Here is a 24,960-nt window from a genome sequence, read left to right as displayed (position 1 = left end):
AACATTAAAAAAAAAATAGCTGTGCTGTTTCATAAATTGCTTGCTGCCTATGGGACATGAAAAAGACTTTGACTAGGCTGGCTGATGCTGACATAAAAGCTGTCTGGTGCTTTTGAAGGCGCAAGCCTTTGAGAACTGACGCTCTGAATCTGCACTTTGTCAGAGCTACTGGAACTGTGCTGCTGCTGCTGGGGACCAAATACAAGGCAATATTTAATCAAATGGAATTGAAAAATACAGTTCTGTCCACTGAGATGTTGTTAGATTGACAAGTATTTATCAAAATTCCCATTATTGAATGTCTCTCAAAGTGTGTTTCAGGCTTTTCTGTCGAGATCGCTCACATGTACAGGCGCACGTAGGCTAATGCCTGGTATAGAAGGAATTGCTGCATTAAAGACTCTAACAGCTTGCCTATTAAATGCAATTCCGGTGTATTTTTAAAGAGAGAGAGACATGCAAGCTGGCGGAAAAGTGAGACGGAGACACAGAGGGCAAGAAAGGAAAATCACAGATAGTCATCATTATCTAGCTCCAGTCCACCCAGCAGTGGAGCAGATCAATACAGTGTACCCAGCATGGCTCTGCAGTGGAACCAGCTCCACAAAACCTCTCATTACTGCCCACACTCTCATTACTACACACACAAACCCACACACTTTCAGTCACAGGGCTGCAAGTGCATGCACACACATGCACTGTTCGCACTTGCGAACATGCCTATGCATATTGTGTTTATGTGTCACTCTTAGGCAGTCCTTCAGCAAACGTTGCCCACACATTACACATCTGAATAAACATGTGCTTTGATTTTCCCTTGTTTCAGATGTTGCAGCGCTTGGTTAACTGGTTGTAAAGAATTTGAATGAATCCAGAGTGGTGGCCTTTTTGTGAGTGTGCATTAGGGTGCGGTTTATTGGGTAGTATCCTATAGATTGGTTTTGTTACAGTAAAGCGTAAATCCCATTAACGTGTCAGCCCTTATAGTTTCACATGCACACTTCCAATTATTCCAAATCCCAATCTCAGTGAAATTAGGTCATGATATTTACTGTGTTAACGAGTTTCTATTTTTGCATAATTATCATGGAGTTGGTGGGATTGGAGGAGGGAATTGAGTCTCAATATAATCCTCCATGCCTCTAGTGAATGTATTGTATGTAAGGCAAGTTGATCTGTGCTCTGGGTTGGTTGTAGGAAGATCTATCAGCCTCCTTGTTTGACTCTTTGATCGAGAATTTTTTTTCTCTCTTTTTAGAGATGGAACAAGGTTTTGGGATATCTTTTTACTCACTGTTGTATACATTTAATATATTTGTTTAAAAAAAAAAAGTCAAGTGCATCTGCCCTTCTTGAAGAGCAGTATGCATTTATGTGAGCTCTCCAGTACTTTGGAGCACCCTAAGGGTCCTCAAGCTCTGTTTTGCATTCACCATGAAGTTCAACAAGCCAAAGGATGCCGACACCAAACTGTAACACAGAGCTCTGTTTTTCTCGCTCTTAATCAAATCAAGGACAGGCTGTTTGTACAGCAGTTTGCAGACTTTCATTGCATTCATTTTCCCCTTGTGACTCTTGATGCATGTAAAATGAAGTTGGTGGTGCTCAGGGGACTGGAAGGCGCTAGACAGTCACTCTGGCAGAGTGGAAATCTGATCCAGAAAATACAGCTGTGTGTATCGGTGTGTTTTGTGTCATTTCCTCACACACACACACACACACAGGAACACCGAAACACCAGATGTTCTTCTGTATTTTATTGCTAGCTGCCCCAGGAGAGAGTAGAGCCACCTGCTGGATGAGCTCTGCTGCTGGTGCACCATGACCTTGTATATGTATAGAAGCTTCCATCTGCTTCCTTTGCACAACATACAGCTGTGGCTTACTCATAAGGATTGCCACCTCATAAAGACTAAACTAAGTTCAAAGAAGGAAGAGCATGATTTTCTTTTTGATTTAATAAATGAAATGTATCCTGTGTGTGGTTTAAATAATGTATGTGGCTGTGGAGTCTACACAGTGAGCCTGTCAGCACATGTTTTTTTTTATTAATAGTGCAGAATTTGAATGTGTAAGTTGAATGAAAAGTTGGTTTACTTATTAATGCACCACAATTGTAACTCTAGGATTCATCTTACTCAATCAAGGAATTTTGGTAAATGCTTCCTTTGTGGAAGCATGTATAACCAAGCTCATATGAGACTGACTTGTGCATCGATGTTTTCCCCATGTTATCTTTTCAACCTGTCATGACTTAGTGATACAAAATCAGCGTGATCGGCTGTCACCCTCTGAATGCATTAGTTTGAAGCCAAATCAAAAGAGAGAGACGCATTATGTATTTAAGCTCCTTTCATCTTACTCTCACATTCCCAGCCTTCATATTTCAGTGAAAATTGCCATGGCAACGTGTCTGTAAGGCATCGGTGCGAGAGTTTAAGGGACGGAGAAAAGACTGAGCAAAAAATAGAAAAACCAAAAAAACATAGCAGCTTTGGGCAGAGAAAAGCAGGCAGCAAAAGAAGGAAGGTGTTTCTCTTTCAGTGGGTTTACAAATGCAGCGCCTTAGTATGGTTGTAGTCAACCAAAAAACATCTTGATCGGCTAAAATCGTATTCTCTCTTCAGCCAATGGATTTATCATGGAAGGGTGCAATATCTCTAGATTAACTAGAGTGCACCTTTAGCCTCATAAGCCTAAATAATCAACATAATGAACTATCACTTAAAACTCTGCAACTTTTTTTTTTTTTTACCTGAACAACAACAACAGATTCTGAGCCCACACAGTGAACCTCATGTCCTCCATCATTTTAATACTTAAATGATAAGTAAATAAAATGATCAGTAGACCAAACATAATAAAATATGCCAGTTCTGATATGTTGACAAAAATCCCCAAAGTTTAAACATGAAAGCTGCTGGAGCATTTTAGCATTAAGGAAGAGGATTAGGCTACTAAAAAAATCTTTAGGTCATGACCTTTTTCATAATTATTATTATTATTATTATTCAGTATGAATAATTTATTCCCATGACAAAATGCAAACTTCTTAAGTTTATAATCAACTTTTTGGCCATCAACTAAGTTCAGTGTCAGTATACAATAAATAGGTTTGACATAGGAATCTCCTAATAGTTTGGGTAACTCACCCTGATTTGCCTCTTGTAGCCTGTTGGTTAGGAAAAAAAAATCAATCCTTTTTTTTTAATGTGACTACAGCCCTATTAGTTTGTCCAGTTTTTATAAAAAAAAAAAAAAAAAAAAAAAAAAAAAAAAATAACAATCTATAATCTGATGGCTGGATTATTAAGTGAATATTTGATATCAAGAAACACCTGGATTCACTCAATATGGCTCTTTCCTTATTAAATACTGGCTGAAGGCTTCCTGTGTGACCAGAATGCCGTGGGCCTCTGGTGCAGTTTCAGTACAAAGTACAGTGCGGTTGAGAGAACTTGAAACAATCCTATGGTAAAAGGATTATTCTAGTTTAGGTGGTAACATTTTTTTTTCATGGGCCTTTAAAGTATTTTCAGACTAAGTATCTGATTAGGGAAAGTAATATACCCTGCAAAAAAGCCCAACGTTTTGTTATTTGTAATTTTATTCTGGGCACCCAGGTAACTTTTGCTGATCGTAAACAGAATCATTAGACCTGATAAGATTGTACACATTTTGCAGAGACGTACTGTCAATCCATAACAGCAGTCTTAGGTAAATTTCATGTTAATAAGTAAAATTGGGAGATATATCCTTTGGCTTTATTTTATAAATATTAAAGTCACTGTTATTGTTGCACTCAATATCCCATTTCATTCTTTAATGAAGTAGAATAAACCTACTGAAGCTAGCACAATAGTCAGTGTGTGTGTGTGTGTCTGTGTGTACTCGTTGTGCTGCGCTCATTCACACAGCCTAAGGAAGAGAGGGTTACAGTAGGAGTATTTTCAGTTTTCCCAGTGCTCTCAGTAAAGGAACTGATCTAAGCTGTTTCCCATTGGCATTAAATATGCATTAGTCCCAGCCTTTCATGTGGGCGCTGAGCTGTGTTTTGTGTAAGAAGTCCTGAGGATATTTTCTGATACTTGGAGCCCACCAATTTTTTATCTCCATCTTTTAATTAAGGAGGAGAATGAGGTCTGTAAGAAAGCAAGCTAATCTTTATTAAATGGAATTTCTGGGACACTGATTTGCTTCAGGGCTAGTTACAAAACATCCTGCCAACAAACACTACAAACCCCCAGCACTAAAATCTATTCTCATCAATTAACCTTGAGAAACCAAGGGAAAAGACCACACTGAAATTATACAAGGCATGGTATTAACATTGCCTAATAATCATCTCTACCCCTTACCTGTTATTTCATTCATTCTCTTTGAATAATGTCATCCGAGGGTCTAGTCCCTGACAGAATCCCACGTTCACCCTGTCAGTAAGCTATCACCAGCTCAGGCGTTGTGCACAGCTTGTGGGCCTCGAGCTTGGTTCTTTTTTTGTATAAAGACACGGTAATCAATCTTTTTTTGACAGGTTTTAATGGAAGGGTAGGGGGTCTATGCCCACGTTGGGCATTCCCAGAAAGGGGTGATTCTTAATCCCAACATTGTGCTGGCTGGTGTGGCCACCTCTGGTTGCCCTTATTTCCCCTCTACTGGCAGGTTGGCCCTCCGCTGTTCTATTATCCCTCTATCTGTAATTAAACGCAGCCAAAGAGAACTGAGATGGAGCGAGAAAGGGGAAGAGCTCAGGCTAGGTGTCCATGTTTCACACAAAGGGTTTCTGACAGGAAGGATCTGCGGCTTTCCATGACCCGAGGTGGTGGGTGGGTGGGTGTGTGTGTGTGTGTGTGTGTGTGTGTGTGTGTGTGTGTGTGTTAACGTTAAGTCCTCATACCGTAAAGGTTAGAAAGGGATTACTGTAACGTTAGCCAAAATAATAAAGCTGGAGAATTGATCAACTGTCCATCAGATACAGCGCACAAACCTTTAAAATCGCACGATTTGGACATGCAGCCTGTCTTGTGCAATAACTAATGCTGCCCATTCCCTCCAGAGACCTAATTTCGTCATGAAAGCCATAAGCTCACCTTAGAACGAGTGCAGAAGCCTGCACCCCTATCTCATTCTTTGTGGGGGTTGTAGGTGTGGGTAAATAATGGTGATACTCAACAATTCTCACCAGCACACTCTATGACTGTAATTTCACACAATTTAAGCACGCTCTATTCACACTCATAAATCTCAAACTTCTCCCTATTCCCCCCCCCCCCCCCCCCCCCCCCCCCAATCTTTCCTCTGGAGACCTGCAAATGTTAATGCCAGTGTTTTGTGAGTGTAACCCCTTGCCAAGGCTTTATCTGTGGGCCCACGCTGGCTAGAATTGGACAAGATTGGAACCTGTCGCAGTAATGGGGTCTCTGACCCAGTAGGGCCATCACAGACAGTCTTTGTGTGTATAGGTGTGTAGAGGTTCATATACACAGGTCTGTGCATGTGCTGTGATTTATAGGGACACAAACCTTCCAATAGAGCCTGAAGGGCATGGCTGGGCTTCCATAAATAAGCAGCCTTGGTTATCAGCAAGGTAGGAAATATTGATTATTTTAAATGGCTATCGCATTACTCTCATAAATATGCATCGATTGCACATCATCGGGTTGATGTCCTTCGATTTGGTTTTGAAAAATGCGAAACCGTTAGCAGCTCATGAAATAAACAGCCATTTGTAAAATCTTATTTATCTCCTGAAGGCTCCTTTGAGAAAACGTTGTTTACGAACAGGCTATCCCGACTGAATTACTGAATTCAAGGATGGGAAAAAAAAAAGGAGAGACTATACCCACAGTCGTATAAATTGCTGCAGGATAACTATCATTTATCTTATAACCCCAAACCATACAAAACGGAGAAACCTCTACTTTTCCAGGAACCTTTGGAATCATTTCCTAGTAGTGTTATCCATCAGTCGTGTTACAGCCCATTGAAAGAAAACAAAATGTCAGTCGCCCCAGAATAGACCCCATGAACCATCATCTCCATGTTCCACTACAGTTTAAACCACCATACCTTCCAGATACAAGACTTTACCAAAGTACAATCACAGTGTCTGCAAAATATACAACACATCATTAACTGTGGTCTACCTCTGGTTATTTAATACACTGTTTCTTCTTTCTGCGAACCTCCCCCCAGTGGAAAAGCCTCAGGAGTATAGATGGTTCGTGGATACCACTGCCAACACAGGAATTTTGAAACCCAAGTCAGCACTCATTCTAAGATGAACTGCGCTTTACCTCTTGCCTCTTTCTTCTGTGCATTAACTCCGGAGAATTTTGGCTGTCGGCTTTTCCCTCGTTTCCTCCAGTAGCTGCTGAGAAGGGGTGATCACTTTGACGTCGCTGAGCCTTGCTCACCGTGGGTGTAAATAATCAGATTTGTGACAAGAAGGGCCGCTAGTCAGAGGAGGTGAGAATTGAATTTTTGAACTCTCATCTTATTGTTCTGGTATGAATCATCTTCAGCCGATAAAACAGCATGCCTCCGCTGTTCTCATGAAGAGAAACTGAATTACTCGTTTGAAACTGAGGCGAGCAGCGATTAAAGCGGATTCGGCGACTGGCAAAGGGACTCGTGCAGCGTGCCAAGATGCATCTATGCATCCCATCTTTGATAGATTTGGCTACTGTATTTAAATAAGTGAAAGCTTCTCACATTAATCAGAATGCTTTGTTTGGAAAAAAAATTGTTGGAAACCCCAGAGAATAACTCAAAAAGCAATATTGTTTTACACACCCACCCAAATTAGGGAATGTAAGTTGTCACCATGTCAAGTAAGATAATTAAGATGCTTTCCAACGGCATTGTTGACAGAGTTGTAAAAAACAAACAAACACGAAAACACTTGTATGTCTCGTGCATCTTTGTTGTTTGAATCACCACAAAAATGGTGAGACAAGTGTGTGCTGACAGGCTGAATTTTGTGAAGCCTACACAAACGCAAGAGTTAAATGTGATGGTGAAAAAGAAAAAGAGGGAAAGACCACGGACCCGAGTTCAACATGCTGTTGCTCACTGCTCTGTGGCCTGGATGGAGAATCCAACTTTATTATGTAACACCAGTGACTGTAAGCTCAACAAACAGGGTTGAGGTTGGGCTGGAGCCCATCCCAGCTGTCAAAGGGCAAGAGGCGGGGTACGCCACTGACGGGTTGCCAAGTATCACAAGGAGATCTTAGGAGAACTTAACATGCTTATCTTTGTACTGTGGGAGGAAGTGGAAGTAACCAGAGAGAACATGCAAGCTCCAGCCAGCAGATTCAAACCCAGCACCTATTTGTTGTGAAGCAGTAGTGTTAACCACCACACCCACGTGCCTGTGTGATACACAGTGAGTAAAATAAAGAATGATCCCTTTTCCAAAGGCATAGATATAGAAGCTTACGGTAAATTTTGAAATGCTTAGCTGAATATAAAGTTTAACATAGCAAAACTTACAACGTGTCCCCTTCATGACACGTGGATTATGCTTATATGATTTTCAAACATGTCCCATATAATTCTGAGCCTGTTTGGAGTCACTGCAGCCACTGCTGCTGTTGTGCTGCCTACCAGCAACCACGTGAAACTTGCATGGTACTGGTGAGTGGCTGGGGAATTAAAGCCCTTAAAATAGGATTATTCTTTTTCATACACCCTGTATGTTAATATAATATCATACTTTTTCAAATGCCAATGTCCTTCATACCCAAAGTGTAAATTTTTACTAATCGGTCATCAAATAGCTTGACAGTCATTACTTTTCTGTAAAGGATAGAATTGTAGCGCTTTGCCTCCATTCAATTTATTTTTCCCCACCATTTATCAACCTCTAAACTAAATTCTCTCCATGGCTGAAGCCTGTGGATGAGATTTTATTCATCATTTTCCTCAAAATAAAAGTTTTAAACGCGTTTAATAAATGAGTTCCCTGGAGCCTGACCGAGCAGGACATGAGCAGATTCAGCCTGGAGGCAAGGCCTTGAATAGAAAGAGCAGCGGAGAGCTTGATCTGTCTTTATGCGCTTTTAATTACACACGGCCGGATGGCCTTCAATCCCCAGAGAGCTGAGGTGAAGCTCACGTCAAGACCAGAAAGAGACGGGGAGAGGGGAAGGATCACCTGCACCTCTGAGGGCAGCGCGAGGTTAATTCAGCAGACACATTACAAGAGCCACAGGCGGCTGTCAATCATTCCACAGTATTTTGACTGACATGTAGTGAAAAAAACTGTCAGTTAGCAGTAGACTCACAACCCTTATTCTGCATGGATTTACTGCCCGTGTTTTAGAACACGTATGCATATTTCCCCAGGAAGGAAAACCCTCTTTACGTTTCCAGTTTGTAGAGGAACCTCAGCTGAGTTAATGTGCTTAGCTTTTTGCAAAAATGTAATGTTTCATTTTAATGATCAACTGGCAGGTAGCTAGTGCTCTGTAGTGGGTAATGTGAGAAGACATATGGTTTGTAAAACTGACTGATCAGAAAGACGACAGATAAGATCAAGTTAAGGCTAGTTTGTGTGTATTTGTGTGTGTCTGCTGCCCATATTCACATTAGACTGAATATGCTCATTCACGTGCAGCTATCAACAATTGCACGTCCACATAGATTCTCTGTTGAGTCCAATTTTCCCCATTACAGTATCCCAAATTGCAAATTCTCCCTGGTGGGCTTTACCATCGATACTGTTCTTTCTCCGTCTTTCTCGCTGTTCTCTCTCACACATTTACTTTCAAACACATTTTGTCAACACACATTTCAACAGTTCAGAGCACGCTGAACAGCAAGATCAGAGGGAATAAAACACTCACACAGAGAGAGCTTTTATGTATCAGAAACCCTCTTCATTCTTATGAATCTCACCTCCCAGAACTGTACTTTTCTACGAAATGAGTGCTATAACCTCAAGGCAATGTCAAGGTGAAGGAAACGTGTCAGCGCCTCCCTGTTGAGCTTTTTCTCGCTCCGGCTCTCTCCAGTTAATGACTTGAGTGTGGAGAGTGTTACCCTAGCTAGGCCTGGCCAGATGAGCCCAGAGGAGATGGCCAGACTGTAATCACAGGCAATCATCAGCTCTCTTCCTAGATCTCTGCTACTCTGGACTGAACGGTATGGTCCTAAACCCATGATTTGAGCCGTAAGGTGAGTGAGACCGAAGGAAAGGGGAGGGAGAGGATAAACAATAAAGGTTTACACTATGAAGTATGCACAAGTGAGAGATTATAGTGATGTTCATGGTCTTTATTTGGTGTGTTAACATGCTAAAACACAAATTTTATTTGAAGACAGGTATTTAAATGTGGTTACATTTTGACTGGAGGGGGGGGGGTTACATGAAAAAGTCCTTATCACCAAGACACGAAATTCTTTAAAATCTATTAAATATTGCCTAGAGAGCAGTAGGCCCAGGGTTTGAGTCTGACCTGTGGCCCTTTGTCTTCCCCTTTCTATCCTCACTTTCCCATCTATCTACAATGTCTCTACCCAATAAAGGCTAGAAGGCCAAAAAATAATAATCTTAAAAAAAATAAGAAAAGAAAATCCATTTAAGAGTTGCTCAGACTTTTATAGTAAATCTGGGACGAGTGAATTCCAAGGAAACACCAACATGGTGTGAATTCACAACGATGAGTATCTGTCTGAAATTTCCTGGCAGTCAGTTCAAAGGTGTCTGTAGTGGTAGACCGATCAGTTAACCAACAGATCAATAAAAAGCTGTTGAGTAAGTAAGACAGTCTGGGAAAAAAAAAAAGAGGGTTGCAGTGCAAGTATGAGAAAATGTCCATAATAATTAGTCATCATAGCTGCAATTTGACTCAATCTTGGTTGGTCCACCGCTGATAACTGCGAAAACTTCAATCGTAATGACATTGGTCTTCTTCTGACTTTCTCTAGTGCAGAGAATTCACAGCACCTGAGTGGGTGTAAAATAAACAATCCACCCCTCATTCAAGAAATCTTTAAACTCCACACAAACAAACAAAAAAAAGATCCACAAGCATGTCTCACTGCAGGTCAGTAAGAAGACTACAGAAGGTAACCCTATTAAAAAATAAATAAATAAAATCACGCAGCTTGACGTGGTGGGTCCAGGGACTGTGACTTCAAAATCCTCGAGGCTAAAACTAATGGAGTTCTGCTTCTTCCAGCTTGTCTGTCTCTCTTCATCAAAACACAACAACAACCCCCACATAGCCTGCAGCACTGATAGTAATATGCGATACAGAATGGTGGTTCGTTTAATTTTACAGCCAGGCATGCTGGTGTCACTCAAAAAAAAAAAACCCTGAAAAAATAGTCTAATCTACCTGGACTGATGGACAGAAAGAGCCATGATTTTGCAGGCATGCCAGCTCGGTCTTTGGAGCTGTAAACTTTTACATGTCAGTGGTGCTGTGTGAGAGAAAAGCCTTGGACTTTTTGTCTCCTACCCTCAATCCTACGTGCTCTGCGGTTGAGTCTGGTTGTCTGCTTTCTGCTGTGGTCTCTCATCACGTTCACTCCCCATTCTGGCATGCCTACTAGTATCTCTGTGTGTGTGTGTGTGTGTGGTTGTGTGTGTGTGTGGGGGGATAAGACAAGAACTTTACTGCCATCTAGTGGCAACAAAACCACTGCCCTTCCTGTGGGGTCAAGGAGATCAAGAAAAAGAAATGCATGGAAAACAGTGGTGTGGAGTGTTGTCTAAACACTGTTCATATACATCTCTCATGTGTCTTTGTGGTGGTTGATGCTGGTACTTCATTAATGGGAGTCCATATTAGTGTAGCAGGTCAAGTTAAGTCAATGAGCAAGTGCTAATTCCTCTGCAGTCCTGTGCACTGCCACTCGTCACACATTTGCATATAAATTGCTTTAAACGTGATGTTGCTGCTAAATTCCTTAACCACCACTTGTTTAAAATTCATGAATGCTTTTGAATTTTGTCAGGCATGGTTGAGCTGTCAAAAAAACCTTTGATACGTTTAAAAAAAAAAAAAAAAAAAACCCTGCAGGTGTGCATGCGCACAGGCATTTGGCCTGAGATTTTGTGAAATTCTCTCCTATTTTGTCTGTGAAAAGCTCTGGAAGCTCCCTCTGTCTCAAGCCGTCTCTCTCTTTATTTCTTTGTGTGTTTGTCCCCGCACGCGTGTGTGTATTCAGACTCATTACCCAGTCTTGGCTGGTGAAGAGAGCCTTGTCTCTGTGGGCATCGATGTGTTAATGTACACTGTCTAGTTATCTCTGGTTACCATAATCAGTATTCAGAAACAGTCTCTGCTGGAAGGGCAAATATTTTGTTAATTTTCAAACTGGGACTTGCAAAAACATGCATGTGAAACACTTTTTTTTTTTTCCCTGTAGACTTTAGATGTTTTGCACCACAGCTAACCTATTTCTAACCTTTTAATCAACATGAACAAACCAAGGTAGAACAATTAAAATTGGGCATGTCACAAATTGTTTTGGGCACAGGATATACCCATGCTCTGATGCTGCCTATCTATTGCTAGCAGGGGATCGGATTTTAGACAAATTCTCTTGTTCCGAGTTAATTTGTGTCTGCTGTTTGATTGTTTGCCTCAGGAGGAACAAGGATAGTGCTTAAAGTAATTGAATGGCCCATTTACATTCTACTAATTGATTGTGAGGGTTTCGATGATGGTATTTTTTTCCTGTGTTGCCCTGTATGAGACAGAGTAGAGTCCAGCAAGAAGCAGCAAATGAAACCTTTACAATCAAACAATAAACAGATCAAGTAATTGTAATATGAAAATATATTGGGGGTTTTTCCAAGATTTCGAAAAAATGTATATATTAGGCCATAATGTAGTGGATTACACATTCACCTGACAAACAAAAGTTCCCTGGGAGGAGAGACAAATCTATTCTTGTTTAAAAAAAAAAAAAAAAAAATCTACCAAATCAGAAATGCAGTGCTATTGGATGTGGTGACCCCTTGTGACAAGAGAGCAGCTTTATTTGCTTTGGGCTACATAAATTAAACAGTCAGCCTTAATAAATCCTGATCAAAAGCAATACTTCATAAACACTAGACACTAGAAAGGACGGCTCTTTAGGTCATCAAAGTATATCTGTTTGTCATAACTACAGTGACCTGCAACTTCATGCAGTCAAAGCCAGCTCAGCAACAGTGGAATGTCTTTGATGTACCTGTACCTGCTTGTGCAGCTTCTTTCGAGTATGCGTGGCTATTTTACAGCATGCCCCTTTGAACTGTTTTGGGGTTTTGTTTTGTTTTTAATTTTTTAATTGCAGTGGCCATGCTCATGCGGTTTGTATCTAGCTTGCTAGCTGAAATTAAAAGAATACAAATCTCTCTTGTTCATGCATTAGAAGGTTTTATGGGCTGTATTAAAGGCTGGAGCTTTGTGCTGCTTTTGTTATAACTGACTGATCTGAACTGAAGGTGTAATACGCAGCATCGGGAACTGCCTCGTCTAGCAGCTAAAAAAAACATGAAAAATATTTAACTTCATCTGCAGGAAATGTGCTGTCTAACCACTTGAACAAAGAATGTTGACCGCATTTTCTCAGTCTGCCTTCATCTGTATGTGTATACACTCCTAAAGACAGCCTGTTTATGTTCCCTGGTCTCTGCACATCCTTGAGATTCACTTGTGTGATTTTTTTTTTTTTCTTCTTCTTTTCTTCTTCCTTTTTTGCAAGTCCTTCGCTGCGCATTTACATGAACCCTTGCACTTTGTTTGCTTCTCTAAACGTTGTGATGGCAGGTCTAAACAGGATGCAGGTCAGCTGAAATGGTTTACACAGGAGATCCCGATGCATTTATTGCGTTGAGACAAAGCTGCGCTGCTACACTTCAAACATCTCCATGTAGCAGGAGTTGCAATGAGTTGCTGCACAGTTTGTCTTTACAGTTGAGCTATACATCTCGCCTCAGGCTCTCCAGCCCATCTTTACCAGCTTTGGAAACACAGATGAAAATGCAAGCTGACCAAATAGACTTCCTCCTTTTGTAGTTACATGTTTTTAGCAGCTGCACATCACCTCTAGATATGGCTTCACAGTGCTTTGAGCTTCAGTTGCTTAAATAATGTGCACTGTTTCTGATTTGCCAGCATGTCATTGTCTGCTCACCATCACCCTCGCGTCTGAAAGAGTGGCGTACCCTATGCTATTTGGTTGTGTCAGCAACACTGACTTTGGTGAGCCATCTCCTGGCGAGTGGATGTGGGACATTTCTCTGGTAGCTATCCAAGCCTATGTCTGCCCCGCCATTCCATTCCTCACTGTTACTATCTGTCATCCCCCCAGTTTCTCCTTCCTCCTCTCCCACGACCTCAAGGAGTCCTCAGGAGGTGAAGTTTTCCAAAATGGGAAGATTGTTTTTTTTTTTGTTTTGTTTTGTTTTTTTCTTCCTCCCCATCTGTCTCTTTGGTCTCGTTTTCCCTCTCACAAATTAGCATAGAAAAAGAAGAAAAAACACCCCAAACCTCAATGCCGAGTGACTCATTCAAATAATTGTTGCTTTAACTGTATCAAGTTACTCTTTTCTCTGACTCCCTTTTTGCTTTTCTTCCTTTCCCCAGTACAGTGCGGTATCTGGGCCACTTGTGAATTGGGGCCTTTCAGTGAAAAGGCAGGAAAAAAAACCAGTGACATCAGAGAGAGAGAGAGAGAGAGAGAAAGAGAGGGATCTAAAGTCGCCCTGTAATTTTCTGTTCTGTTTCTGTGATTGCATATATGACCATAACAGACAACCGGTTAGCTGGTTCACTTTGTACGTGTACATATATATTACATTAGTAAAGATCTCCCATGTGTCTGTGTTTTATTTTAGCATGTTTGCGCTGCTTGTGTGTCTAGGTGGAGCTTGACATTGTTGACTTTTACAGCAAAACAGTTTTACAGGAGGGCTGTTCATAACCGAATAACAGAGAAAACAAAGAGACCCTCGCGTGTGTGTGTGAGTGTGTGTCTGTGTGTGCAATGAAAAGACAGTAAGAACAAAGAGACAAGAGATGGCGAAAGAAAAGGGGAGTGTACGGAGAAAGAGGAAGGCCAGAAAAAACTCCACTTTTGAGAAGGAGAAGAAATTTGAGACATGTTGAAACATTTTTGGATAGAGGAGAGGAAAAGGGCAAGACATGCGGAGTGAAGGATGAGATCCCTCCCCCTGCCAAACTCGAGTTATACTCTTGACTATTCTATAGCTAACCCTTCCTCTTTTCCCCTCCTCTCCACGTCCCATGTGAGCAGCAGCCCGATGACTGGACCTCTGTGTGTCTCCACTCTGCTTACGCTTTGCTGCGCTCTGGCAGACATGCATTGTTCTCCACTGTACACTACTTGTTGCTCCCATTCTTAAAGAGTTAGTCGGTGTTAGCTCGGCAGAAAGAGTGGGAGGAAAATACTCAGCGACAGCCTCGCGGTGAGTACTGACATTTAAATTTTTTAGAGAGGAATATTCTTGTCTCATTCATTTGTGGTGCCTGTCAAAAGGTTTTCAGTAGCATAACAAGTTTTTCTGAGGGATATCTTCAGTGGAAGATTTTTAAATAAGACAATCAGTTTGGCATGCCATGTAAAGAACATAATTCATTAGTTTTTTTTTCATTGAGTAAGTTGGTGAAAGACATGCTCTGGTAGTGAGAGCCCTTTCAGCTCGCCTCTTGTTTCTTTTGCTGACTCACTCTATTAACTTATTTTATATGGCTCCGTGGTGTGTAGGAGTGTGTTGTGTGCATGTGTTTGCCATTGTGTATAGTTTCTTAAGGAATTCTGTACAGATGCACGTGTATATGTCATTTAAATGTAATTATCAGCCCCTGGCCCTACCTGATGGTGTAAATGTGAGAATTTAACAAAGATGGAGGGAGCAAAACATAAGGGAGGGGGGGGGGGATGCTGGCATACATCTGTTACTCACTGTTTGCTTCGCTCTCTCAGGTCTGTATTGATTTCCTTCTCTCTTCCCACTAAACGAGAACAATAGCTTCATGCCTGGCCAAGACCCCCCAGTAAATAACTCAGCTAAATATCTACAGCAAATCTCCAGCAAGATGTTGTTCATTGATTGCTTTGTCATCAGATGTGCACACACAAACACACACACATACATACGGAGGAGAAATACACAAACACTCAATCGGGCCTTGTCATCTAGAGGGACTTCATTGTTTGGTGTGCATAATTGTTTGTGTGTATGTGTCTGTAAAGGCCTTGTCCAAAAAGGTCTTGGACAATGAAGTCTGTCACCGGGGGATGTGGATTTCTATCTCCCTCTCCTTCCCTCTCTCCCTTTGCTTTTCCTGTCCCAGTCTCCCTTCACATCTGGATCTCCCCACCAGCTGACAAGGAACAAGGGAGCGGATGGAGGGAGGAAAAAGGCATGGATTGGGGGGGGGGGAAAAGAGAAGGTTAGAAATTGGAGGAAGGGGAGTGTATTTGAGCCAAAGTTCCCTCCATGCAGGAAGAGCAAACTTCACAATGTTATTGTGATTGTCTGATGTATGGGAGGAAGCGCAAACACTGCATACACACACACACACACACACACACACACACAGTCCTTAAGTTCACATGCGTGCAAATACAGTAAATGAACATGGGCAAATGTACACACATTTAAACACATGCAATACACATTTAAAGGACTGTGAAGCCAGCGTTAAGCCGATTGAAGTGACACTCATGCGGCGTCACTATTTAGGCTCAGAGAAAAACTGGTGCCGGTGCTTGTTGGAGGGCTTTGGCCTTACCATGTGTTAAGTTTTTAATAGGAAATTTTGCACAAGGCTTTAGCTGTCAAAACAAGTCCTTTTCCCTCTCGGTCTCTTTACTCTACTGCCTTCCAGCTCATTAGCCCATTGCTAAGCTATACTTGAAATTAAATCAGTTTCCTGGATTGAAATTAGAAGTAAAAAAATATATATATATCTGCCAGAAGAAGCCGTGCAGGCCTACTGTTGCAATGTTCTGCCAAAGCTGGTCAACCTTCGCCTGTTTATCCATACCAGGGCAGAGCCATGTGCCATGGCAACAGGTGTATGCTGATTATTAATATTAGGCAACAGGCGAGGCTGCGTGAATGCACGATGATTTAAAGGGGTAAACGTCCCCCTTACATCTGCTTTGGCGGATTCTGTGTAGCACACACGATTGGGGGAGGTAAAGATTGGGGACATTGATAAAACACCAGCAGTTATTTCCTCCACAGCCTCCCAGGAATTGTTTGACTATGCAGTTTCTGCCATATGTGCATGTGTAATTCAGCCATCTCCCTCTGTCAGTGCAGCTGGTCTGCGTCTGCCTGTACCGCTACTTTTCATATTACTTATGGCCTTTAGTCAAGCCTGCATCATTGTGCGAAATATAGGCAAGAGGGATGATGTTACAGTGCAGGTGGCATGAGTAAGACTGAGGTCACTGCTGTGAATGGGTTTACAGTGTGAATAGCTTCTCTTTGTGACTTGACATCACTGTGGATACTATAATTTTAGGGTGCATGAGTTTTTGCTTTTCATAGTAAGCATGTTTTGATATATATAAAACATATATAGCATAACAGTGATGGACTGGAAAAGTGGTCCTGTTTTGGCTTTGTAATCCGTATAGTTCTTATACTGTGGTAGTGGATGTCGACCAAGTGTGTATGTTTTACATCATGATGTCACTAAGCGGACTGAGGGCTACAGCCAATGATGTAGTGTCACTTGGCACAAGTGACACTACATCGCACTGTCTGTGTGCCAACCAACAATCAGCCAGGAGAAAAGTGACATGTGTTGAGCTGCGTTAAAAAGCCCTGATTTGTTTTGGTCTGTGTAATAACATTCATTCAGCAGTGGTGTCAGTACATCGTGTACAACGATCTTTCTCATATTTATGGAACAAGACCAAAAAAACTGACTGATGTCAAAGAAACTGACAAAAAGGGACTAAATGGACAATGATAAAGTCAGTGTGGATAAATACAAGGAGAAACCAAAGTACTGTAAGCGAACATAGAGGTTATTTGCATTCTTTGTGTTTTATTCAAACCAGCCAAATCTGGTTGAGCATATCAGTAGGTCTTCAGATATTCAGACGGGTGGATGGGCGAAAGTAGGCTACATGGCAACCATCAAATAAGAGCAGAACTTGAGTTTGGTTCTGCTCTTATCTCGGCTCATGTGCAATACATCACACTTTCTGTGGCCTTAAATGAGAGATTTGCCAGAGTAACTTCACTTTGGCAAATCTCTTATTAGTAGAGGAGGATATGTTTGCTATATACATGTGTGCGCACATGTGTAAAGTGCACACATTACCACTTGCATGTTGTGGTACTATGTTGTAGTGTTTTATGTCTACAGTTAAATATAAATATTTTTTTCATATTACGGATGAACTTTGTGACTTTAGGCATTCTTTGCTGCAGCTGCTTGCAGAGAGGCACTCAATCCCTTGTTAGACATTCCTGAATTTATTTTTTGGATTTCACGCAGTCTTTGTTTTTCTTCCCATGAATACAACTGTGGCAGGGTCTAATGACAGACCAATGGCTGCACACAGAGCTTCATGGGTGATGTCCAAAGTAATCTGCTCCCTGACTAGTACTTGTGACAGTCTTATAATAAAGGCAAATATGTTCAAAGTGACACATGTATGTATGTTTAATATTATGTTTAGCAATAATAATTATGCTGCGTGCAAGAAAGGTAATAGAATTTAGACTAAACTCTGTTTTTCACCTTAATTGTTTTTCAGAAGGTATACAAATGATGCTAATACTCTGTGTAGACTGAGTGGGCATTTATGTAGCACACCAAATGTCTTTATCGTTGCAAGTAATCTGCAATCTGCTAAAAAATCTCTTCATTTTACAGCCTAATTGCTTTTTGGTGTGCTTGCAGCTTTGCCACAATAGTTTATTCTACAGTCTGTGAAGCAGAAGATTTGCAGGTAGATTCTTTTCCCCCCATTTGTTTTTTTTCCAAAAATTCAATCAGTCGTATCTTTCTTTTTTTTTTTTTTTTGTGCCAGTTTCGTCTTTCATCTGGAACAAGATATCTGTGTGTGTGTGTGTGTGTGTGTGTGTGTGTGTGTGTGCACGCACGCTTCTGTCTGAATGAGTCCTGGCAAATTTAATTAAAATTTTGCTAATAACCAACACTGAAGTCTTTGTTTTAGGCATATAATGAGTGAAGGAATCAGAAGTCACTGCATCGACCATCAGTTTTATTAGTTGTCACATTGAATACATCTATAGTATATATTACTATCAAAAGAATTTGTGGGTATGCATACACGTGGTAGTTGCATATACTCAGAGGGTCCTGCATGCTTGATTCTCTGTAGGTATTCTTCAAAGGGCTGTGCATTGCTGAGCTTATCCCTGAAGATTATCGCTATTCTTCCACCCTGTCATTTTTTTCTTCTGTAGCTCTGGCTGGTGTAATTCTATGGTTCAGCAATTATTATGAAAGCTGGCTTTGAAAGCTCATTAAATCTATTTTGAAACAAGGTGGAGGCCAGGTATAAATCTCCTGCAAAAATCCAAGTTTTGAGCAGGTTACACATCATATTGAGATGAGAGGATTACAGCTATTATTGTTTAAAGAACATTCCCTGATTATAGCTCGCCCCTGTGTGTGGATACAAAGAGTTGTGATTACTGCTGGCACTGCCGCCTCACTTCCCAAGAGTCTAAGCATTGACTGGCACAGCAGGGGGTGCAGGAAAGGCGGCAGGCATACACACACACTCACACACATAGATGTACCAACACAAAGGCAAACATGCAGAGACACATTAAACGCATGTTAACATCATGTTTTAATGAAAAGCACAGTCTTTTCTTGAAAAGAATTGCACAGCTATTTTCATAATGTGTATTTAATACAGATTTCACCTATAATAAACACGCAGAACAGCTGCAGGCATTTGGATCAGAGCTAATATTGAAATATATTAAATGTATTTTTTTTTTCTTTTTTTATGGATGATAGGCTTTTTTGCACGATTGTGTATAACACATCATTCGTCACTCAGTACACCATCGGAGTTTAATGGTCTTATTTAACAACAAGCGTTCACACACACACACACATGCTTTTTCCTGTTTGTGTTGCCTGTGGCAACGGTTTGGCAAGGATCAGTGGTGATGTCAGCAGTGATGTACGAGTGTTGGAGTGCGAGGAATGACCTCAGCAGAGGGGAAGTCCCGGGAGACTCATATCAGCTGCAGCCAGTGTTCGCCTTCAGAACTTTCTCACACTACAGCTTTGCCGACCCCCCCCCCCCCCCCCCCCCCCCCCGAAGCCCCTCCTTCTGATCCTTCACAGGCATCACAAATCACCAGCATGCAACATGGCAAAGAGCTCTGACATGCACACAAGAAAGCCCTACTCCCAAAGCCAATGCTGAGAGTACATAGAAGGGGAATAGGCAAATTAACTGTTACTGCCTAGTGGGGAAAAGCCATTCCTTTGACAATATTTTTTTTCTCCAAAATGTTTGGTTTTTCCTTTTACTGACTCCTTTTGTGTCAGTTAGTTTTAAAGTCTTGTAGTGCAGTACGAAGCATGCAGTCTCTCCCCCCCAGCTTCCCAAAAGTGAGAATTTTATCTCGGGAAGCAATTAATCAGCAATTGAACTGATAGTTAAAATATGAACTGGCTTAAAATGAGTCACGTCCATATTTATATGCTTTATACATCCTAACACTGTAAAGCCAGACTAATATACAAGCTGGAAAATATTATTAGCAGATATGTCTTCATATAATAAACTGTATGAACATATTTTGTTTGATCACAACTAAACTGCATTACTTGAAACGGTCTCATTACATAGTTTCACTCAGACTCTATTGTTTACAATACTCTTAGCACTGTTAGCTAATGCAGCAGAGTATGTATCAGAGCGAGCCAAAGGATGTCTTGATGCTAACTAGTTTGTGAAATGCATTGCAGGAAAACTGGCAAACAATGATCACAGGCTTTAGCCTTCATAGTATATCTGTGACAGAGCATGTGTATAAATGGGTTCGTCTATCAGAAATATATTGGCCAATATATCAGTACTCCATTTTTTTTTACTGCTTAAAATTTGTAAGTGGCATTGGTCATATTGCTAATGTGGTTTAAACAGTGACAGCGTATTAGTTCTCTCACTGTACGGTATAAAAACACTTCAAAAAGGCTGGGAGTAAGCTTTGGAAATGTTGAGTTATTGAAGAGAGCAGTTTTCTTTGAGAAATCAGTCTTTCTCTTGTGCTCATCACCGCATTCTTCTTCGAGAGATTAATGTGTGAAACTGATAAATGTTGTTTCCATTTATCTGTGATTCACTGCAAAATATCAAAAATTGCACGAGACTTTCTACTTGGCAACCTTTTTTTTGTGATTTTATGTTTATTTAAAGTTGGTAACAAGAAAAATATTCCAACTCAAATGTAACTCTGTTTTTTACATGTGCAGCAAACATTCTTTGCATGTCTATCCGATCCATGCTTGATGACTCTTGCTAAATTTTAGTGAATTTCGGTAGTACTAATGTGTAAAATAAATACCAGAGAGCATTATTTAGTGTATGCAATGCAGATTTTCCATGCATTTGTGAGAGTGTTTTGAAAAGATCAGTTTTGTGTGCTGTAATTTAAATAATAATGAAAGCATTTCCTGTAAGTAAACCTAGTAGTTATACTGATGAACCTTATTTTGAGACCTGCACGCATCCCATTGCCTTTTTAGTGGTAGTAACCTCATCATCTATGCCTATGTTGTGGGCCGTTGTTGGCGTACACATATTGTTATCGGATATTTAAACCCATTACGTCCTCCTGCTTTTAAACACACCAGCTGCATCACTGCGGTGACATCTAGCATGTGAACACAGCTTGCGCCCTCCCTCCAGAGTGGTTTTCTGTCCAGATTGCTGAACTACAGTCCAGGCTTTGCTCTTGATTCAAGCAACAGTCAGTTCATAAATGAATGGTTGCCTCTTCCTAGGACAGCTGTGTTGCCAGGCATGAATGGAAAAATGATCACAAGAGTACCAACCGCATTCGTGAACCGCATACTGTGTGTGTGTTTTCTAAGCCAAGTACACGGTGCCTGTGCTCATTTGCAAGCACACGTGTGCTCGTGAACCTGTTGGTGTGTGAATGAGTCGTGAACTATGAAACATCGAGGGATCAACTGCCACTAATGAATCAATGGGTGAATTATTTATCGTGTTTGCATTTGCCTTGATTGATGTGTCATTCGAAGGTGGGTGTGTAATGGCTGCTGGCTGGTAAACGCATAAAACAGTATGTTGAGAGTGTGGCGAGAACAGAGGAAAGTACAAATCAGTACAACCCAGTTTCCACAAAAAAATTAGGCGCTATTATTTTGAACTTATGATGAAACTACAAATATCATGTACTTGCCTTGTATGCTGTCAAAACAGCCTACCCTTTGGGGTATGGGGCCTTTTGTGGGGTCTGGCATAGGACGCTGGCACTGGATGCCTTGGGTCCTGTGGGTTCCGGGTGGGGCTTCTATGGACAGGGCTTGGCCCAACACATCATGCAGATGCTAGTTTAGATTCACATCTACAGTCAGCATCTACATTTTTAGTCCATGTCAGTGCTTTAGGGGACCCTAAAGCACTGACATGGTGTAGATAGCGTACATTTCTCCTTTATTGGCTTCTTTTCACGGGCTCCTTGTCAAATCCAGAATCAAATTTAAAATCCTGCTCCTCACATACAAGGTCTTGAATAATCAGGCCCAATCTTATCTTAATGACCTTATAGTGCCATTTCACCCCATTAGAGCTCTTCACTTTCAGACTGTGAGCTTATTTGTGGTTTCTAGAGTATTTAAAAGTAGAATGGGAGGTAGAGCCTTTGATTTCCCCCCTGGTTCTTCCACTGGAGGTTCCTGTTAAAAGGGAGTTTTTCCTTCCTGCTATCGCCAAAGCGCGTGCTCACAGGGAGTCATATGATTGTTGGAGTTTTCTCTGTTTTCCTTGTATTATTATTAACCTATTATGTAGGTTCTTTACCTTACAATATAAAGCGCCTTAAGGCAACTGTTGTTGTGATTTGGCCCTGTATAAATAAAATTGAATTGAAGCTTTCCCAGGAGAACATGGAATATATTGAGATGTTATTCAGTTCTCAGTGGTTTATTCTCATGGCTAATTGTATGGCTCAATGCAACTTTACCTAGAAATTCTAAAGCATTATCAGTGCTTTGCCCCAGGGGGAGCTGTTGCTCCAGCTGTGTGTTGGTCCTACCCTGGTCCTTCCTACCCCCTGGACCCATGAAACATCCTCTTTTAACCTCCCCGTTTTGTTCTATCCACTTCTCAATCAATGTTTTCTATTTACGTTCCTATTTAAATCGTTTGCTCTCATCATGGTTTACCAAAAACGTCCCTATTTTCAAGTCATGGACAAAGGCAAACTTTTCCCCACCTTTCTCTTTGCCATTACATCATAGCCCAAACCGAGGCCACAGCTGTAAACATGTTTCCACCACATGTCCATGGGTTTCTAATGCCAGTCATTTGCGTGCATAAACAGACTGAATCAGACGTCTAGCTGAGGTTATGACTGAGCTAAACGTTGGAGAAAATCGAAGCAGACTTTGTTCCAGCTCCAGTTAAAGTAAAGTGCAGTGTTGGGCACTTCTGATTTTATCCTTGGAGATCTTTTCCTTCTTTTCCTGTTTCTGTGAGTAAATTTGTTCCTTTAGATATTTAACACCCATATAGTGTAAGTACCATGCATGCTTAAATTGTTTGTCTCAGTAACTAAAGTAAATGTTTTGTCACCAGGTACATATGTATGCTGTTATATTATTTGGTGCCCTCTTAATTTGGTAATTAGTGGAAAAACCTTGCATTTCATTATACTTATATTTTGTATCACAATAAATGAAATGCATTTAGTAGGTTGTTTGCTGTGCTATACATTCTACCCCATATTTACTGAATTTCAAACACAACATATCAAACTTTAATGCTAAATAAAATAAGAATATGCTCATTTTAAATTTGATGCCCCACATTTTAAGGTTAGAAAAGGTTCACGTTTCTCTGTGTGTGTGTTTTATCGCCCAGTCTTTTATGAAACCAACTGTGTAATTACAATTTTAAACTAGTTGAAATAATAATATCTGTACAATAGTGCGTAAACAGGAGAGGGACCATCCAGCTTGTACAGCATCTGTGTTGACATGGAGGTGCATTCACACACATGGCATTGGTGACTTGCCCATCTGTGAAGGCACCATTAATGCAGTAGGATGTATGCAGGTTTTGGGGCATCACATACTGCCATTCAAGCGAAATATATTTCACAGACTGAAACACACAGCAATTAAGTCCAAAATAAGAGGTTGTTTTGTTACCTAAAATGTTAAGTTATGCTCTTTTTTGTTTGTTTTTTTCAGACAACACATAGATGTATATGTGTAAATGTGATGCCATAAAGCGATATAAATTGTCAGAGGACGGTGGTAGGAATCACATGCAACTAAGAAGGAAATCAAAGGAGTTAAATTAGCTGTGGTCAAGGCTCTTGATGTCAGTAGGAGTGCTTAATGTGCTCTGACCAATCCACATGCACTACATGTTTTCAGACCACAGTTGAATCTAGAGAGCAGGGTGAGGTATACAAGAGCCAGTCGGCAATTTACTCTGTGGTACCTGGAGAACAGAGATACCTCAACATGGCTCATTTATTTCTAATTATAGTGACATGTGAAGTACCTGAATGAAGTTGGAGTTTATTTATCTGTGGTCACAAGACAAAATGAGCCAGATGACAAATTAAAGGAAAAAAACAACATAAGTTTCTAAGCCATCATCTTTACTTTTCTTTTTTTCTTTTGCTCACGTCAGGTCTGTGCTTTATAGACCATGTGTGCTTATGTTTTGGGTTTTTTTTTTTTTTCCTTTGAGATCATCTGGATCAGATCATCTTGCAGCTGTCCTTCAATATATTCCAGGCTTTGACACGAAGAGGAAAAATTGTGTGTATAAGGAAAGCAAGGGAGAGAAAATAATTAAAACTGAGGTGTCACTGTTTGAGCATATGTGCTCACATGTGTGTGCCTTTGGATTAGGATTTGGTAATGATATTTCATGTCATTTGCCTCTTGGTGTGTCCATTTTTATATCGAACTGCTTCTAGGTTTATACAACTGATCAAAAACAGAGTGGTATGAAGTTTCGTTTTGGTATGGTATGGTTGGTATGTTTTGTTTTGTTTAAATGTTCTAGAAACTGACAACACGGTGCAAGAAACAAAATTCTGTATAATCAAAGAGTGGTCTCGGCTAAATGCCAGGTAAGCGCCACAGGGTATGGATCTCTTTTTAGCCAGCATGGGCTCAGAACCAAACCCTGCGGCACAAAATGTCTTTGCCAACTCAGGCCTCCTGTGAGCGCATATATGTGTGTGTTTGGATGTCCCCCGGGGATCTCATCCCTCTGACCATCAGTGCCTTGCCAGATTCTTTATCTTGCTTCTATATATTTTGAAACCTACTAGATCGACCAGGGTTTCTTTTTTCTTCTTTTTTTCCCCCCTTTTCCACAAATATGGGCCAAGTTTGATCATGGCACCTTTACAGGAGACATTTTTTGGTGATAATAAAAATAATGAAAATATTATTAATAACAAAACCACTTAAAAACTAATAACTGTCCCATTTTTGGATTGCCTGTTTCTTTTTATAGCATCTTTTACTTATCAGTAAGGAAACCTACTATCTATTCAAAAGCAGCAACTATTATTAGAAACATGTCTTTACTCGAGGCAAATTAATCTGTAGCCAAACCTCTACTTTAACCGACATGAATTTTATCTCCATGGGGTTCTTAACCTTTATCCTGCTTCTGGTCCCGCTGAGTTGTGTTGGCTTCAGAGAAGATTCACTCTTCCAGAAGGGAGAGTGGGCAAAGGAGCAG

General features: G+C 40.7%; 1 protein-coding gene across 5 annotated transcripts in view; it reads left to right on the top strand.

Moving 5' to 3' along the window:
• sash1a (SAM and SH3 domain containing 1a) overlaps positions 1 to 24,960 on the top strand; it is a 168,260-nt gene that overhangs the window by 82,892 nt on the left and 60,408 nt on the right. The window contains exon 1 of one of the 5 annotated variants that reach the window (XM_040017302.1): positions 12,105 to 14,437. The exons of 3 other annotated variants lie outside the window; for them this stretch is intronic. The gene's annotated coding sequence lies outside the window, so the exon portion shown is untranslated. Of the gene's footprint in view, positions 1 to 12,104; positions 14,438 to 22,177; positions 22,718 to 24,960 lie in introns of those variants that run through there. One more of the 5 variants, XM_040017303.1, reaches the window with a different exon arrangement.

The sequence above is a fragment of the Simochromis diagramma genome, unplaced genomic scaffold, assembly GCF_900408965.1.
Source record: "Simochromis diagramma unplaced genomic scaffold, fSimDia1.1 OVJJ01000802.1, whole genome shotgun sequence".
Classification (NCBI taxonomy): domain Eukaryota; kingdom Metazoa; phylum Chordata; class Actinopteri; order Cichliformes; family Cichlidae; genus Simochromis; species Simochromis diagramma.
The sequence above is the reverse complement of the archived record's forward strand: the minus strand, read 5'-3'. Positions and strand labels throughout refer to the sequence as shown.